The sequence below is a fragment of the Cupressus sempervirens genome, chromosome 5, assembly GCF_028749045.1.
Source record: "Cupressus sempervirens isolate cs-2001-9-10 chromosome 5, ASM2874904v1, whole genome shotgun sequence".
NCBI lineage: Eukaryota > Viridiplantae > Streptophyta > Pinopsida > Cupressales > Cupressaceae > Cupressus > Cupressus sempervirens.
This window is the reverse complement of record NC_143122.1, coordinates 992,657,501-992,677,093: the sequence shown is the minus strand read 5'-3', so window position 1 is coordinate 992,677,093 and position 19,593 is coordinate 992,657,501. Positions and strand designations below refer to the sequence as shown.

At 38.9% G+C, this 19,593-nt stretch overlaps 1 protein-coding gene and 1 long non-coding RNA gene across 3 annotated transcripts in view; both read right to left on the bottom strand.

Annotated features, from left to right (window-relative positions):
• NUDT3 (nudix hydrolase homolog 3) overlaps positions 1-19,593 on the bottom strand; it is a 250,981-nt gene that overhangs the window by 38,769 nt on the left and 192,619 nt on the right. The gene's annotated exons all lie outside the window — the stretch shown is intronic.
• Positions 4,436-6,580, bottom strand: LOC149559260 (uncharacterized). Its single transcript, XR_016364331.1, has 2 exons — positions 5,060-6,580; positions 4,436-4,948 (listed from the first exon to the last, which is right to left on the bottom strand). It is a non-coding gene; the product is annotated as an uncharacterized LOC149559260 (long non-coding RNA).

Below are 19,593 nucleotides of genomic sequence, written 5' to 3'. Positions count from 1 at the left end.
GAAACTACATTGCAGGGCAGCAGAGGGCTTGGGTGAAGTGGCTACATCTAGGGGAATACTGCTATAATACCTCTTTCCATATGTCTATTCAAATGTCCCCTTTCATGGCACTGTACGGGTATGATGCTCCTAATTTCTTGGATTTGTTATTTGGGGACAGTAGGGTGCCTAAGCCCAAGGATATTTTGCAGGAGTGTTAGGACATTATGCGATCCTTGAAGGAAAATCTGCAAAAGGCACAAAATCAGCAAAAGCAATATGCTGATCAACACAACGTTGAGAGGTCTTTGAGGTGGGAGACATGGTGTACCTCATGTTACAGCCGTATAGACAGTCCTCTCTCAAGAGGAGTGGAGCAGAGAAATTGAAACCCCGCTATTATGGACCATTCAAAGTAATCAGGAGAGTGGGCGAGGTAGCTTATGAGTTGGAGCTGCTTGCAGACAGTAAAGTGCATAACTTGTTCCATGTGTCACGCCTTAAGAAGGCATTGGGGCATAATGTGGTGCCTTTAGTAGTATTGCCACATCTTGATGATGAGGGAAAGCTTATCTTGATTCCCGAGGCTATACTTGACTCCAGGGAGAGGGTGCTTCGCAGGTGGACTATCAAGGAGTACCTAGTGAAGTGGAGGAACCTACCAGTTGAGGATGCGACATGGGAGGCAGAGCAGATTCTTCAACATCCTGAGTTGAGATTGCTTGGGGACAAGCAATTTCAAGAGGGGCGGACTGTAATGTCCCCCACTTAGCCAGTCTGGATGTATGTTGTCGTTAGCCCATTCTTGTATGGTCTCGAGGGCTAACCAGGACTTAAAAAGGGATCCTGACATGATTTGGCCTAGTCAAATTTAATTACAGGCCAAACAGAGTTCGTTTGTTGGGTTTTCGGAAAGACTTACTATTCTTAGTAAGCCAACAGGGGGATGCAGTGCCTTCAATTTTTGTGACAGGATGAGATGCATTTTGTTAGGCTCTTTCCAATGAGCTATTATATGTGGGATTCCAAGTTTATTTGGTATATTATTTTAATGTTTGAAGTTATAATGATAAAGTGACTATTTAAATTAAATATTATAATGTTTCATAAAGTCACTTTATAAAAAATCAAGATTCCCCCTTTTGAGTACATACATGGGCTTTGTAAAAGAAAAAAAAGAAGTAATATTAAAACTCATGTATTATCCCACATTGGCAAGACGGAAGCGTGGAAAAAGTGAGGAAGGGATTAAAAGGAAGAGGATAGCACTCATTTATTCATGCTTGGATATTATGTGAATTTGGCAATTGTGAAGATTTTCTCCTTGGGCTTGGAGGACGTAAACCCTCTGTGCTATCAATCTTGACGCCATTGAAAGACATGGTCTTGAGATTTGTGTTGGAACTTCAAGGTAATTTATATTGATATCTATTCTCTTTTTGGTTGAATTTCACTGTGCCAGGAAGAGTTCAGTTTTGGTAGTCAGGAATGAAGAGCCAAATTATAAATCTGGGTTGCTGATAGAGTTTGAAGGTCATAGTAATTCCCAGGTTGCTGTACATGTTACTGGACATCTCTGTTGAAGGCATCATTTAGCATGGCTGGGTTTGTGGCCGAGCTACAGTGACACGGCTACAGTAATTGCTGCCTTGTGAAAATCAGATTTTGAGGGGCTGCAAATCAGTGTTGTGGCTGTCTAGTGACTACATAAGAGGCACTGAACCAGTACAACCAGGTCTGGAGTTTTAACATTTTTCAAAGCGATCTGCTATTGCTATTGCTGAAGCTGTTTCTTGTGAGTAACTATTACATTCTTGTCAAACTTGTGTGAAACTTATGTTGGTAATTACCAAGTTTGCAGTGGTCTGATACTCTGATTTGAAATGCAAATTTCTGAGATAAATCTGAATGTTGGAAGCTTTAAAAAAAAAAATTGCACTGAAGTTATGTTTATATAACTCTTGAAGTATCATCTTGTTATTTAATTATTTATTACTGAAAGTAACTGTGAGCAATAGTTTTATATCGACAAACATTTCATCCATACTGGAAAGAGACAAATCAGAAATTTCAACTACCAGATTGCTTGCAAACTATTTGACAAAATTTCCACAAGCAGACAGATTCAAAAAACAAGCTGAAAATGAGGTGGCCTATTACAACCACCATTTTATAGAGCTTAAATACTTCAAAGGTTTAAGCTACATAATGTTCCATGTATATGAAAAATTAAGCTATAAGCTAGTTAAGGGGTATCTGGCAGGCAATTGGACAAGTTGTTAAGGTAATTATATTAACATCATACAAAGATCCAGTGGTTGCATTATCTTGTTTTGATAGATTTGCAGGTAGTGACAGCAATCAATGTACGCATGCCAACAGGTGACATCTTTTTATTCAATAGAATTTAACACACATTTAATTGGGTGATCATAAACCCAGCATAGTAGTTTTTGAAGACCTCACAAGTAGGTTTTAATCGAGTGCTTGTATAGGTAATAGTCTAGCCTCTAGAAGATTGTGATAAAAAGTGTTATGAGAAGGTGAAGAAAAATCTTCATGTGGGGGTGAAGTTGGCAATATTTTGAGTGAAGGTAGAGTGGTTGTAGGCAAGATCTCTCATATATTTGTGGAATTCATTTATCAAGATGTCAACAACATAAGCTACTACAATGTCTTCTCTTTAAAATTGGATTTAACAATAATAATAGAATTAAAACATAAAATAATAAAGAAATTCTAACACTATATAATAAAAATTGATGCAAGAGCATCCTAGGCTTTCCTGCAATCCTACATGTTTGGAAGGATTTTGGTTAAGTCTTGTGGAATATCGAGCTTGGATTTTGGTGGAGCTATGTTTTCATGGTTAGGGATGTTTTGGAGACAACTTGGAAAACCTTTCCTCATGATTGCATAGAGATTGGATGGATTGTGTTGAAGTTTGAACTATTTTCACCTTGCTACTAGAACTGCATTTTTCTGGATTCTGGGTGCCGGTTGTAGAGCATGTAACTAATTTTCCTTAATGAATGAGAGGTTGCGCACTTCAAGGATTGAAGAGGGCCTAGAGTACTTCCTTGTGTCAAGAGCGCAAGTCCTAATTCATTATAGGTTGGGAGATATGGCAATTCTCTCGAAGTATTGATTTCTGGCAATTTCGCCTAACAATCTGCTGTGGGTGACTTTCAGGATGGATGCGCACTTTTCCTTGGAGAATCAGCCTTTGCGCATTTAAGGGGTTGTAGAGGACCTAGATTTCTACCAACAGTTCGAAGCACGAGTTTTAATTCAATCAGAGCTAGGAGATATCACGATTTTACTTAAATATCGATTTTTGGGTATTTAAATGTTGTTACAGGCTGACTTGTGGCATTTAATTTATGTATTTGTATTTAATTTGTGTTATGGGCCAACTTGTGGCTTAGATTGGTATAAGTAGGGGTCTTGTGGAGTCTTTTAGTCATTATGGAATTGGGATGAAGGAAGGATAGAAGCGAATTTGAAGAGCTAGAGTTGCGGCTTAAGAACTAAAGGATCTCTTGGCGGACCTATGGGTACAAGTGTGGATTCTGCTTGGTGTTCTTATCCAGTTGTGTATCTGGACTAGCTAAGGTTGGTTGTAAGTTGGATCTTGTTGAATCTTGCAGAACTAATTTTGTAATTTGCTATTTGTATTTGGCCCTAACCCGAAAGGCCTTACAGACAGGCATATTGCATGTAATCAATTATATCTATGAATAAAGAGTTGTGATTTGGTATCAAATCTTGCATTATTGTTTCCTGCTGTTGTGTTTCCGCTATGTGGTTATATTGTTGGGGGCTAGGACATCTCCTTTGGGCATACTTCTACCTTGCACTGCGTCAAAAATCACAATGAAGTTTCTAAAGAGAGAAAATTGTAATAATACGATCATAAGGAGGAAATCAGGAGTCATCAGCACTGAGAAAAAAATGTTTTAATATTTAAAATATAATGGTTTACTTAGTGATCAATTCCTGCATTGCTAAACTTAGTGAGTTATTAATATCAAGTTATGCTGATGGAGCAATTAGTAAAGGAGTCTCATAAGTCAGTGAATAAACATAAACATAAAATCTGTTTGAACGAAGTAGTAATTAATAAAGCAATAAAGGAGTGATTTGGTTTGGTTTGAAAAGGCGCAAAGAGGAATGCCTATGGCTTCAACCTTAGTTACCAATTCAGATGCATGATCCGGAACCAGATGCATGAATGTGCAAATTTTTTTTTGGGGGGGATGTGGATGCATATATATATATATATATATATATATATATATATTTTTTTTTTTTTTTGAAATGTATTTATATATATATATATATTTCAAAAATATAAATATAGATAGATAGGTATATAATTATACTATGTATATGCAAGAAAAGAAAGAAATATACAAACTTAAAACATTTGATAGCTTGCAACTTCACCAATACGTATTCAAATATTCAATAAGATTATAAACCATATCAATGATATCATATACATCTATGTTCATGATTCCAATGTAAATCAACAAATCATCACAATTACAAAATCAAAATATAGTTCATCATTCAACATTTATCAATTTGAATACGAATCATATGAATTCACAAAAAATTCCTCATCATCTCCAACTCCTCCAACTGCTATAACTTCAAGATCATTTGAACCAAAAGCGGTTCCACTTGCGCTGGATACACCATGTGTCATGATGTAATCAACATTATCATCTATGATAGTAGTAAGATCTTGAATCGTTGCATCCAACTTTGCACACTCAAGTTCTACATCCCAAAGCTTAGCTGCCCCTTCCTTGTGGTGATCCTCCTTAAGTGACAAAAGGCGCAAGTTGGTATCAATTTAAACTAAGTCTTCAACATTCTTACAGCCCAACTGGTTGCGCTTCATTGAGTGGATAAAGAAATATGTACTCCAATTCCATTCAGCAGTAGAAGAACTTGCAACCTAGACAATGTTCACAATTACAAAATTAATTATTGGGGTAAAACATAAAAATGAAAAACCAATTTAAAGAATTTTAGAATATATGCAGTAAAAAAAACAAATAAAACTTACTTGTGAGAGGATTTTGATTGTGAGAGGTTGTAGATGCTTAAATGGTTGGCCATAGAGGTACCACCATGTGATAGTTCCTATATCACATTGATCATTTATTGCAAGAGGACTAAGTTTTGCTCCCAAAGCAAATATCCCAAATTAAATCTTCATTTTTTTGAGTGTCATCATCTAGGAAGAATCTCGCAAAATCTTTGCAGCATCCATTAGAAATTTTTTCCTCTACATATGGTACTACTCTATCTGGCATATCAAGTACTTCCTCACTATAGTACTTCAAAGATAAGGCATATGAAAGGAGGTTCAGTGGGGTAGTCATCTTTACCCAATGATAATGAATGATTGATTCAAGTCGAATGCATAAGGTTTCATATTTTGTGGGGTCATCCTCATATGTTTGTATAGAAATTTATACATTCTTTACCATTGTATCCATGCCATCATAGACATCCCCCAAACAAGGCTGATTTGAATCAGCAAAGTAGAGTATAGTCATGATAGGATCCGTGAAATCTAATACAAATTGCACAAGAGCCCACCAATTGTTGTCAAGGATCAATACCTTGACCTTTTGTGCCCTCTCTGAATTCGAAACCTTCCATAAACCCCACTGGCTATATATAACCATTTGGGTTAATGCCCCTTGCACCTTTACAAGACATCTCATAACAATAGTATGAGATGCAAATCGGGTTTCAAACACCTAAGTAAGTTAATCATAACAGTATGTCAATAAATATTAAGAAAAGTTATATACAATTTGATAATTGAACATGACAAAATATATTCAAATTAAATAAATAAATGAAAGTTACTAATTACAATTACCTTCAACAACTCCACATTGGAGAATGATCTGAATATGGATTGTGACATATGGTGTTTCACAAACATTTGTATCTCCTCTTCCTCTTGGTATATTTGCTTCACCCAATCTATTTGGATGTCACTTTGATGTGTGACCAAGTTCGAGGAGTGTGCAATGCATGGTGTCCAAAAATTATGGTCATACCAATCCTCCACCAAAGCACCTACACCCCTGCAATTTTTTGCATTATCTATAATCAATTGAACTACATTCTCAGTACCCACCTTGTCTATGGCCTCAATGAGAATTTTTGAAATTAACTGTGAATCTTTCACTTCCCCTCCACAATCAACTACCTTCAAAAACATTGCCTCTTTGGCTGACATTGCAAACACATTAATCAATGGTCAGTTTCTCGTAAGTTTCCATCCATTCAAAACAACAAAAACACACAAAGTTTTAGATGAATTTCTAATTGGTTGAATAGCTCTCTCTACACAAACCCTCACCTTTTGCAATAAAGTTCTACATAACTTTTATATTCATGGGACTTGTGCAATCAGTCAGTGCTTTATTTATGGCTACCACCAATTCCTTCTAATATGGTGATCTCACCAAATTGAAAGGAAAACCATTGGCAAAGAGAACAAAGTGCAAAGGCTTGATCAACAAGCTAGCTTGCCTCCATTTTAAATGCGGCGTCCAATAGACCTCTTTTGCATAGGTTTTGAATCCCTCAAAGTCAGTTGTTTACTATTGTTATGCTAATGCATATTTGTTTAGAATTCTGGGAGGCCCTGTTTGACTAATTGCAACTTTGACCCAGTTGACTAAAATGAGAAAATTCCTTTTGCATTGCATTCTAGGGGTCAGAGACTATTATGTTTCAGATTTGAGCTTATGCCGAATCCGTTTGATCAGTTTTTGAATGCGATTCCATTTGCAATTTGTGAAGTTCTGCTAGTATCATAAAGTGCAAATTGATTAGTACCCCTGTTTGGGATGTCATAACTCTGAATCCATGCTTGTCTAAACTAAATGGATTGTACCACTGTGTTCTACTCTAAAAATTCTTCAAGTGTGCTAGTTTTCAAGTCTTGACAAATCCATTTGCACACTTTCCCAGGTCCATTTCGTTTGCAAAAATCACTTTTCTGCCACTATTCCCAGTTCTACAAATCCAAGTAGCCCACTTTGACCGCTCGCCAAATGCGAGCACTTATTCGTCATGAGCCCTAATCACAATTTTATACTATCCTCATGACAGTGATCTAATGCCCCAATTTTCAAGCTCTCAAGTGTTAGTTTGACCTGTTTTCGAAGCCAAAGCTGAATGCATTTTATGGTTTTCTGACATGTTTGCTTGCAGGTAGTTTCACAAAGGCAACTTTGATGATCAATATCTTTTGACTCAGGTGTCGTCATGACACGAGATCCGCCAGGGTAAGAGAATGTGGAACAAAGAATCAATATGTCAAATCTTAGGGTCCAGTAGTCGATTTCAGTCAGTTTTTAAGGCCAGTTAGAGGACCTTTTGGCACAAAATTGGCAGTTTGCAGGAAAGATCAAAAATAGATTTTAAATGATGGTTCAATGATACATTTTGAATCCAATCAGTTCTAGGTGATCAATTGATTAATTTGAGGTTTCAGGTGTTTCAATTCGAAAAAAAATTTAGCCAAACCCACTTTGGGGCTCGGCTGACATTGTCAAGATGATAAGGCGGGGTGTGAAGGTAATATTTCAAATCATTATAATATGTTGCATAGTGCATTCGAGGTTGAATAGAGTTGTGACGTCATAAAAAGGCACTCAAACATTATGTAGTTTGTGTGATAAAAGATGTGGCAAAATGTTTGTGCAAGTGGTCTGAAAGATCATTGCACTAGAAAAAATTTGTTTCCAAAGTGTTCAAAGGTTGTCATTTCAACACGCCAACTCTATTTGTCAATATTTAGATATTTGGGTTATGTGGAGCATGATATTCCTGAATGTGATTTGGAACACAAAGCTACCCATACAGAAGATAAACATGACCGGATCTTTTACCATTTGCAATAAAAATGGAACCTTGCATGCCATATCGAGATTTAGTATCATAAATGAGGGTTTAGTTGTCTAGTTAGATGCCTAGGATCAATGAACAATGGATTGCGTAATTTTGGATCAACCTTTCTTCATGGGAGGCAAAGTTTGAGTATTTCATTGCTCACAATGATTGGGAGTAGGTTTCAAAACACCTTGACATTTTTCCTCCCTATGTCTTGAAAGAAGGCACACTACATTTTCAATTGGATTTTAAAGATCCATATGTGATGTCATCATTCAAGAAAGTGGATGGAACTGAGTCTTGTTCATTCTATGCAAGAATTGGATGCAATAGAGATGAGAGACTAAGTCGCAGCTGATTTGCACATGTAGACCATTTAAGGATTATGTCATTGGCAGTGTAGAGAGCCAACTGTAAAGTCAACAAGAGCTTTTATCCAAGCTATGTTGTGTCGAAGGTGAATGTGAAGAGAGCATGACAAAAGAGGCAAATGATGGATCGAACAAAAGGAAGCCACGACTTGAAGATTTCGCTATTGAGATTGATTAACACAAAGGGTGATGGCTTAGGTCCTAAACACGTGGGCATTTTTATGCTTATTTGTATTTTCTCTATCACTGTCTCCAAGGTACGCATTTGCAAGGGCAATATATGCATTGTACCATCGTGTATCATGATCAAGGGTGCAATTTGGTATTCTATCCATAACAGTAGTTTAAGATGTGAGCCAATTATATTCATAAACATCTAGAGTTTTGGAGTCAAAAGCTTGATGCAATATCAATGACTTGTGAAGATTGTTGGGTGAGAGTGCTTTGCGCATCGCATTCCAAGCTTAAAGCCACAATGACTTCCAAAGAGTGTATCTCTGTGATTCATGCCAAAGGAAGACAGAGCCCTAAACGTGATCCTGCATCTGCAATAGTTCTAATTGCAATGTCACCATTAGTGGAGAGATGGAAGTGATCTCCCATATGTCCCAAGCTTTGCTGGCACAAATTGGAATGCTACAAGGATGCGTCTCATATGTGGTGGCCTGTTTTATCTTCCATTCTAAAAAGGGTTGAGGTATGAGGGGTCACGGACAATCACTTTGTAAAACAAGCAACAAAGTCTTTATCCCACATTGTTCCAAGAAGCGTTTTTCAATATGTTTTTATATCCCAAGGCATGCTTAGTAAGTGTCTTTAAGGCACAAGGCTTTTGGAAAGCCACATGATCTCATGGGCCCCAACTGGTTGGAGGGAAGGCTAAAGGAATTTTGAACAAAAATGCAAATCGAAAAGATGACATCAGCAGTGACATCTACTCGACAACCAACCAAAAAATGACAAGCAGCAACACATGGACTGTTGGCAAAGCGACAAGTGGTAGATCATTCCAGACCTAGCACAGATTTCAAGGAGGTTCTAATGTGGAAAGGGTGACACATGGCAAGCTGAGGTTGAATGTCGCATTCCCGCATTGACATGCTACCCTATTGACTAGGAAAGCGGGGAAGCGTCGTCGTGAAACGTGGCAGTAGGTAGTGACGTGGTGCTGAACAGATTGACTCACTAGATGCTCACACATGGCACAATCCGATGGGTAGCGCATCACCAAATTATGAAGATGCAGGGAAGATAAGAAAAGCAGGGAAGCGCAATTGTGCCACATGGTGGTGGGCCAAGGGGTGATGATAGATCAATTCCGACAAATCAAAAGATGCCATATGGCGATGACATCGCAGGGTATCCAACAGATGATGATGTGGCAGTGACCGTACAAAAGGAGATCTAATGAGAAGCTGCCACATGGCAGCGTGTCAAGCAACAAGTGGCAGACTGGTGGACCAATCAGAGGGTGCCACATGGCGCCCAAGTGGCAGTGATGGAGCAGAAGCCAACCAATCACAAGGCGACATGTGTCACAGCTCAGTCAAAGAAGTTTGACCAGGATTGAAAAGTGGAGGGAAATTTCTAAGTTAAGGAAAAATAATTTTATTATTATTTTTGATTTTGAATGTACAAGCACTTTTAAATCAAACAAAAGTTATATGCTAAAGTTTTAACGTTAGAAAATGGTTAAATATTTGCAAAATGCAGACCTGTAAGGCAGTTTCAGAACCTGATTTTCTAATGGACGTACTAGGCAATTCTGATAAGTGTGTATAGGACTATCATATACTGTCGGAAAGGTCTCATAACGACCTTGTCAGATTTGTAAATTGTTTTTACATAGGAAGTAGTATGTTGGAGTTATTCAGGGTTTTGTCCTAGGAACTCATTTTTCAACCACATTCAGGTATAGCAGTTCAAAGATGGTTTTTGCAAAATGGTGAAGCAAGTGTGCACCAAAGGCAGTAAGGATGTAGTTAGTGATGGTTTTTTCACTTTCACATTAGTTTATTAGAAGATTTTATTAGCATTTCAGATGCATACCTGATGTTTTTGTCAAGATAAGGTTTCTCATCAGTTAGAACAGATATTTTGAGTTTGTTAAAGCTTAATGATGAAATTCCTTTCAGATTTCAGTTATAGAGAGAAGAGAGATGCTTTGCAACAAGGGATGGAGATTCAAGTCGAGATGTGTCACTTCCTGATCAAATCTGGTTTCTTCTTCCTTTCCTATATCTTTCTCTTTCTCTCTCATTGTAAGGGTTGGTTTTCAGTTCTTGGACGTTTTTCACTACTGCGATACCACAAGGATGGTTCTAGATAGGTTAAAATTTCTATCATGACTGTGATTCCACCATTTCTTGAGCAATTTCTCTATTGTATGAACAACAGTAATGAAACTAATATAGATAGTTATGGTCTATTTAGTAGTTTTATGAGTTACTTACATGCATCTTGAATGTATAGTTTCAAATAAATGAATACAATGAGTAGCAAACTTCTCAGTTTCATTCTGATTCTCGTCTCCTATCTCTGTAATTTACAATATTTTGTGGTTTTGGGACAAAGAACTTAAACCCTTTTGCATCCCCTTAAGGTTGTATGTCTTATGTGTTTTGTTGTTGGAACAAAGAGCCAAATAAATGCTTGATGTATTTGACAGGGTTGTTGGTTATTTGAGAAGGATATTTCATAAGTATGAGGTTTTTATGAACACTAATGTCTGATTCACAAAGTGATACGATAGATTTGATACCTTGATGTATAGAATATGTCACTAGTATCATAGATATATGTGTGTGATTTATGGAACTACCCAATAGATCAGGCACCAATCAGTTACAGGATCAACATGTTTCTTACAGTTACATAGTTGGGATCTGTTAAAATCAAATTTATAATCATTCATTTCCCTTTCCGTTTAAGAGCTGAAAGAATGCCCTCACTCAGCTTGTGGATTTCATAGGTTCTTTCCAATTTGCTACTACATACCTTTGTCATTGCATGAGTATAGGAGAAATAAGGGTTTTATCTACTTTGTCTAGATTCAATTGTATGCTTTTGACACTGGTACCATATGAAGAATCTATATTTTCACCTACCTAGGTTTCGCAAAGCCTGAAGAAGTATAGCCTTATAGTTGGCCCTAGTGTCTGAATAGATATGTTGTAGATGGGAATTAACTACCCCTAGATGTATTTGTTTCTATCACTGGGTTATTCAAAAGATGTTAATTTAGAAGCCAACAGGGTGAACTGTTCACTCCTGATACACCTGACAAACGGATACAAGAAGAGAATCGAAGAACTTCGCTTGAAAAAGATCTCTTCACACCACAAAGTAACATGGTTGTCCAAAGTAATGTGGATGTCCAAAGTAAGGCGGTTGTTCGAAGTAGCGTGGGCACTCAAAACAAGATGGGTATTGTGTTCACAAATTTTTGGATTTGATTGGGCACTCAAAACAAGATGGATACGCAGAACAACACGGGTGCACAACAAATACCACAAATTTAGAACAAATTAATAATGGCAAGACCAAACGAAAAACTACCAAGATTTAATGGTAATGGAACAATCGACCCAGTTCGACATTGTAAAACATGTGAAACAATCTAGCCTGCGAATGGTGTAACGTACCAAGATGACTGGGTCCGACACTTCCCAACTACTCTACAAGGTGTAGCGATAGATTGGTTTTCAGACACAGATCCATAGAAGTTAACTTCATGGCCGAATGTCAAGAAAGAATTTATAGCAGAATTTTGAATACTTAGGGATGATAATGAGATAGTAGCAGAAATCTATAGTACCAAGCAAGGAACAAATGAAAGAATCCGTGTATATGCAAGGAGTCTGAAGGAGCTAGTAGGAAAAATTGAAAGCCAACCAACGGATTGGTTGAAGAAAAGGTGGTTCGTCGAAGGGCTACAACCAACACTGAGGAAAAAGATGAAAATTGTACCTCTAACATCATACATTGATGCATATAACCACGCAATGGACTTAGAGAGTGAACAGAAAACAAGCAAAAATAAGAAAGATAGATTGTTGGACTCAAAAGATTCATTCTCCAAAAGCAACAACGACAAGGAATCAAGTAAAAAGGTTCAGGTACTACAAAAGGACATGTTACATATGATGAAAGAGTTCAAAAACATGAAAAAGAATCCTGGCCAAGCAAGAGAAGGGGAACTATGGTGTACAAATTGCAAAGAGGGCCACACAAAGGGCTCCTGCCCTAAGAAACAATTTTGCAATATCTGCCAAATTATGAGATATTCCACCAAGGAATACCCGTTCAATATAAAAACAGACAAACACCAATAAGTATTACTAATGCAGGAAGTGTCCACCTCGGGAGTAGGAACGAATACGAACAATGACATAGCAACCTCAAGAGGGTACCAAAACAACCGACGCGAATGAGGTGGCAACAACAATAACGGGGGCCATAGCTGAATATAGTACGATCTGAGTGGACGACCGATGATACAATGTCGTGCGTGCAACCTTTAGGGCCACTTCGCCAGAGACTGTACTATAAAGGGAACACTGCAACTATTGTGCAAACTGTGTGGTCCTGGAGACCATAAGAATTCAAAATGGCCTAAACCCGAGGTGAAACTGTTAAGTATAGAAACATGCGATGAGGACACATTAGCCATCACTCGTGCTCAAGCGAAGAAGACAACGTATCCAAATCCGGAAGAGGAAAAGAAGAGGTTGTAACAAGTGCGAGCAGAATTAGAAAAAGAAATGGAGACTGAAAAATCACAGACAAAGGACACTGTCTGCACCTCAAGGAGGAACTAGGCAGAACAAAATATGAAACGATAGGTAATGCAAGCTAAGCTTCCCATGAAGCTGAGCAACCTTCTTCTTGCAATGCCTCAATTATGGACTACAATCTTGAACATGACACCATCCCCAAAGGTGATGGAAGAGCTAGGAAAAGATGCACAAGGTGGAAGCGGAACAACTAAGGTGGACCCAATGCTATTTGCGCTCACCACAGGAAGACACCCTGCAGTAGTAGAGATGGGTATTCTCAAAACCATTCTCACAGACATAGGAAAAGACGCACAAAGATGTCAGTAGGAAACTTCACAGCATTTTTGGATGATTGGTCAGTTTTCAATGTAGAGGACAAGCATCTAACTGCACTCAAAGAATGCATGAAAAGATGTAAACGACCAAGACTAGCACTAAACCCAAAGAAGTGCAGATTTATGGTACCACAAGGGAAACTATTGGGACACATCGTATGCAAAACAAGATTAAAGACGGATCTTTACAAAGTTTGAGTAATCTTGGAAACACAGTTGACAAGCGATAGTGGAGGACATTTTGTCAATCACGTCATCCGCCTAGTGACCACGGAATTCAAAATATGCCATTCTCTATCGAGCCCGTACTATCCGAGAGAAAACGGACAAGCAGAAGCCACAAACAAAATCTTGGTTGCAATAATCTACAAGTCTTGCGTAGTTGAGGGTGACGATTGGGAGAAAAAGCTGCCATCAACATTATGGGCATATCGTACCTCTTACAAAGTCACCACGGGACACTCCATTCCAACTGATGTATGGCAGAGAAGCTGTAGTACCAACAAAGTTCATGGTACCAAGTTTGCGAATAGCAATTGAAAACAAGTTGGGAGATATGGAAGGTCTCAAGGAAAGATTGCACAACCTAAATAAACTTGACAAACGACGATTACAAGCACAATGGGCCACCAAGGTTTCATAGTGCAAATGCAACGTATGGCACGACAAACACTTAAAACTAAATAGGCTCTAGCCAAGCCAATTACTCTTAAAATATAATGGGCACAACAAAATCAAACTGGGCAAATTTAAGGTGAAGTGGGTCAGGCCAAATAAAATTCGTGAAGTGGGCGATAACGAAGCACTAAAACTATGGACGTTGGATGGGAAGGAAGTGAGCGATGCAGTAAATGGGTCAAAATTAAAAATCTATCATGAAAGAAATAAGGTGCCAGAAGAGGAGACTCCCCAAACGAACAACTCAGAGACAATATAAAAATATAATAATAATTAGTAATATATATAAGATAAATATATATAAATAATTATAATAAATATGTGCAAAATGAGAACAAGACGAAGGAGTATATGTAAAAGATTGTTGTAACAGAGAATGATAACGTTATGGTACGACCAAACAAAACACCACCCGAGAGAACAGAAGACTATACGGTGTACAGTAGGAGGGAAGGACAGAGGATAATATACCATACAGTTAGAAGGGAAAAGACAAACGAATTAAACTCATTGTATTACCATATAGCTTAATGAAAACACACCATGCGGACCCTACATAAGAAATCATTGCCATACGACATCAAAGGTAGAGAAGATCAAATTGTCCACGGTACAACCAAGTACAAATACCGTACGGAAAGTTGAGGGAAGAGATTAGACCACCGTATGGACGACATATCAAGGAGGGTGTGGCATGAACACTGTGTAGTTTAAGATACCATATGGTCAAGTTAAGATACCATACGGAGAAGTATAAGTTATCGTACAGAACATTTGGAGAGAACACCATACGGCCCTTTAAAAAGGATAGTCAGCCACTCCATCTCCAACACCGAAAGCATATACCGTATGGTCTCGAGAAAGAAATTAGGAAACAAGACAACCGTACACACAACGCAGGGAAAGAATAGAAAGAAGAGCACCGTTTGGTCTTCAAAAAGAAAGGAGTATAAGGACCATTGTACACTATACGGACAACATATCACAGGCGACGCACATACACAGAGACATGACCAAGACCGTATGGCTGGTTGTGGAGCCTGTGAATAGTTCGATAATGCAAAGATTTAAGGGGAAAAGTATCATTACAGGGGTTACATTGCATTTTTTACGACCGTGCAAGAAGGCGAATAGGAGAGTACATTGGGCGATTGCAAGTGAGAAGAAAGAGACACACCAAGACACGTCGTACAAATCTGCTAGAATCAGAGTAAGGGACCAAGAAGTTGAATGGGCTTGCAAAGAGGCATTTCAAGAGTGTAGCAACAGTTCCAACCATTTCCAAGAACCGTTTCTCGCAAAACAAAAGGAAGCACGAACATGGAGAGTGCAGGGAAGAGGGCTTGGAAGAAAAAATTAGAAGAAGATTCAACCAGTAGCACAATGAACAAGAACGCAAAGGCTTTACCATTGAGAGTGCCTATAGCTAGAAGTACAGGCAAAAAGAAGGCAAGGGCACAAGTATAACCGGCTGTAATTACACACCTCACACCCTAGAATGTGACATTCGAAGGTTTGAACAGGTTGGAGTGTAGGAAGTGGTGGAAGGAGACCTCGAATGACCGTTTTGCGAAAGAAAGCATACAGAGGGCATAGGTGGAATGGGCGATGCAAATGCCAGTGTTCTACATTCGTGACTTTGAGGGTTTTCTCCACACCATGCTAGAAACCTACAACCAATTTCTGCAAACAAGTTCATTTCCATGTCTAGGGCAAACCCTCATGATATCTTTTAGAGTACCAAATTTCACAAGGTTGTCCGGCATACCAAGTCATGATTAGGGAGGGAGAAAAATTAACAAGCCAAAGAAATTAACTCGAGAAGTGAAGGCACAACTGGTAGAACTGGTATGTAGTAAATGACCTCAGGCAAAAAACGAAGCCCTAATGGATACTTCGAAAGGAAGAGGATTGAAGAATTCCGATATACAGGAAGGACATTGGCATTGCCTGATGGACCTAGTAAAAAGCAGACTCACTGGATTGAGTAGGGCATTGGATATCTCATTTTTACAGGTGAGCATGATGAACAACATCATGATTGGAAAAGTATATGACTGGGCATCTTTATTGGTTGATCGCATTAATGAGTTCATAACACTGCAACACAAAACATTCTATATGCCACACTATGCTATCGATTTATTTCTCGACGCCACAGCACGAATGATACCTGCTGATAGATTGGAGATCAAGCTAGGTCCGATAGAACCAGGGGAGCCTCCAATCATGCAGTTGAAGCACCTTGATACTCCAGGAGAGCAGAAGGCCATTGGACAGAAGAGGCTGTCATAGGAGGTAGAGAACTTGGAGCATGGGAACATTAATAATGGGAGGCAGGACACATCCTTCGAAGACACTGACAACTTAGAGGAGGAGGTGGAGGACGAGGAGGATGATGAGGACATCAAGGTCATCATAGCACTAGCACTATTATTTTCGAGCTCCCTCGCAACTACATCTCACTCTCACTTTGTCCCAGCAGGTGTGCACATTCCCAAATTTGGACAGTTTAGGCAGCCTGTGGTTATGACTCCAATCATTGTAGTAGTCAAGCCAACAGCACGACCAACACCCCAACCATTGGCCCGACCAGCACCGCCAGGGGTTGCTGAGCCTTCAATTAACCGAGAGACTTTACTAGCTATAGCCGTAGTTCTACCAGAGATAGGGGCTGAGACACATACAGCCGCAGTAATACCCAATGATGAGGTAGAAACATAGGAGGGAGTGATGGAGGTACCTACACAAACAGAAGCAATTGAGGCTCCGAGGACACCTGGAGTTCACCTATATGTAGTGGGATCTAATGCAATGGTGATGATAGACAATGCATTATTGGCCACAAGCAAGGATGCTATAGCCGAGCACTTAAGTGAGCAGGACTTGAGTGAGTACTTGGGTAGGAGATTTAGCATCAGACGGGTAGTGCCGACATTTGTCACTATCTCACCCATGAGAGAAGTACCTCAAGAGACAGATCCTCCAGCTTGCTATCATCCTACCATCACAATAGAACCACCACCACCCCCACCTCTGACAAGGAGTACTGCGGAGAGGATGTTTGAAGCAATAGAGGCAGCAATGGCCATGGAGCACACCACACCATCGGGCCCTTCAGCAGTTATAGAGGAGGATACTAAGACGTACTTAGCTAATGTGCTAACTCGAGGTCGCCAGGTAGTCTCAGCACAGGAGTTAGAGCAGGCCTTGGCATTTATGAGGGTTGGTTGTCCAACAGCCCTCTCAGTATGTTTTGAGGTGAGGGGATGGCTGAACATAGAGACCTCAGAAATGCGGCAAGAGTTGAATACTCGGGAGCCTATGGTGGACAGCAGGGTTGAGCAGCTCATGCAAGGGATAGTAGAGGTATCAGAAGGCATACTATACTATGCGTAGGAGTGAAGCGGATCAGGTAGCAGCAGTACGAGCTCGGGTGGAGACAGCTACCAGACTGGCCTCAGTAGAAGTAAGTTTGGCCACCCAACAAGCGGCTTGGGAAAAGGAGCGTGCAACACTCATTGTTGAGAAGGCAGCAGTTGTATCTCAGTTGAGGGATGCGAAGAAAGAATCGAATACAAAGGAGGTAGAGCTCTAAAAGATAGCCGACATGATGAAGAGGGCACTAGAACTACAAATGTAGGCCAAACTGAATTTGGACGCTACAATGCAACAGGTGCACAAGTTGTGGGCACAACTAAACGAGCTTAGGGCGCAGAAGACGTTTACCACACTAGCACTACTAGGGACGTCTACCATACTAGGGATGCATCCCTCTTCTTAGTTTGTTGTGAGTCTTGATGTAATTAATAGTTTAAGTCATATTTTGAATTTTAATGTATAAGTTGTCTTTATTTTGTCCTCTAGAGACGACTTTACTTTTTGGGGGGATGATGTTGTCAGTAAAAACTATATTGTAGCCAAGGGGTTGAGTTAGTATCCGAAAGGTTGCATGACGGTTAAGTCACCCCTTCGAAAAAGTATATGTACATCGTCCGAATGGATTTATGAATGATCATTGTAATTGGAATTACATCTCTACTTATATGAATAATCTCTTTTCTATGTTACATTCTAGTCTATTAATACAATCAATATCCACTTACCCTATACGGTAAACAGATATAAATTCTTAAAATTGTTGGGACCATGCACTTATACCGTTATTTCAAGTGAATTAATGGTAAATTCCAATAGATATTCTTTTTGAAACTTATTAGGGATCCTCTTCTGGCTCTCCAATGTGTTGAATGATCTCCTGAAGAAAGGGCTATGGTGGACGAGAAAATTGTGTGTATACAATTGTTGCTTCATACCATCCTCTTGTATTTCACTCTTGTAAAGAATACCTACATATATAAATGGTATTACATATCCTTTACGGATGTGTCTAGATCATCTTATATGTCTTGAAAATGAATTAAGTTATTTTTGATGCTCAAGATTAACTATTTTAGTACTCTCTGATATGATGTCTGTTAGTTGTTTAACTTATGACCAATGACCAAGATTAAATGCATGTTGTGAATTCTTTTGTTTATATATATCTTTCTTTCTTTTGTAATTCAGTCCTGAGAATATGTTTAAATCTCCTTTTACTTCCATAGATTGTCGGCTCAAAGATTTACAACAGTGATAGTGTCTCGGATAATCTACTAAATGCAATTAATGTCTTCCAGTGGAACTCAAGAAATAACATAAGTGAGCCACAAAATAATGATGATATGTCCCTCATTGATGACTGTAACTTGTGTGACCTTATATGTCTTGCATGCTAACTGTTATGGTCTTGTTTCTCCATAGGAAGCTTTCCCTCCAATAGCGCTGAATCCTTACGAATCGTATCCTTCTTAAAGCCTGCACAATATGCATACCTGTTTGGACTATCATTATCCTTCTTCTATTTTATATACTGATATCTTCCAGCGAACTCTGTTCTCTTTCGCTCAATGGGATTTGATGTCGAATGGAGTATATGTTTCTCTTAAGCTCGTCTATCCCAAACTGCGTTGCTCCTCACCAATCTGCTCCATTCAATTATCTGACGCAACATTGGTAATATATATATACACACACGCTGCTGTTGGATGTATACTGTTTGTTGTTTCCAGCCAAGATCCATTTTTTTCTTTAGTGGCTTGCTGCTGGTTATCGGTGACTAGATCCTCTTGAATCATCATTTTCTCCACGTTATTACTTTGTTGTTTTTTTTGGCATCGATTTTTATTTGTTTTAGTGCTTGCTGCTGCTTAGTCGGATATGCCAACATTTATGTTTTTCGTATGTCTGTCTTGTCCGCTTATCCACAACCTCCCAAACTTTATTCTTTCACCTTCATAGGGAATCGAATTCCGTATGTCTTCTTTTTATATTCCCTTCCTTTCTTTCCATGGCTGGATTTCTTGCTCATAATTCTCCTGAAGATCCTTGTTGTATCCTCTATTGATATTTCTCCTCTCCGGAAGTGATTTGGTTGCTTTTCCATTGATTAATGGCAACTGGAAATGACTCAGC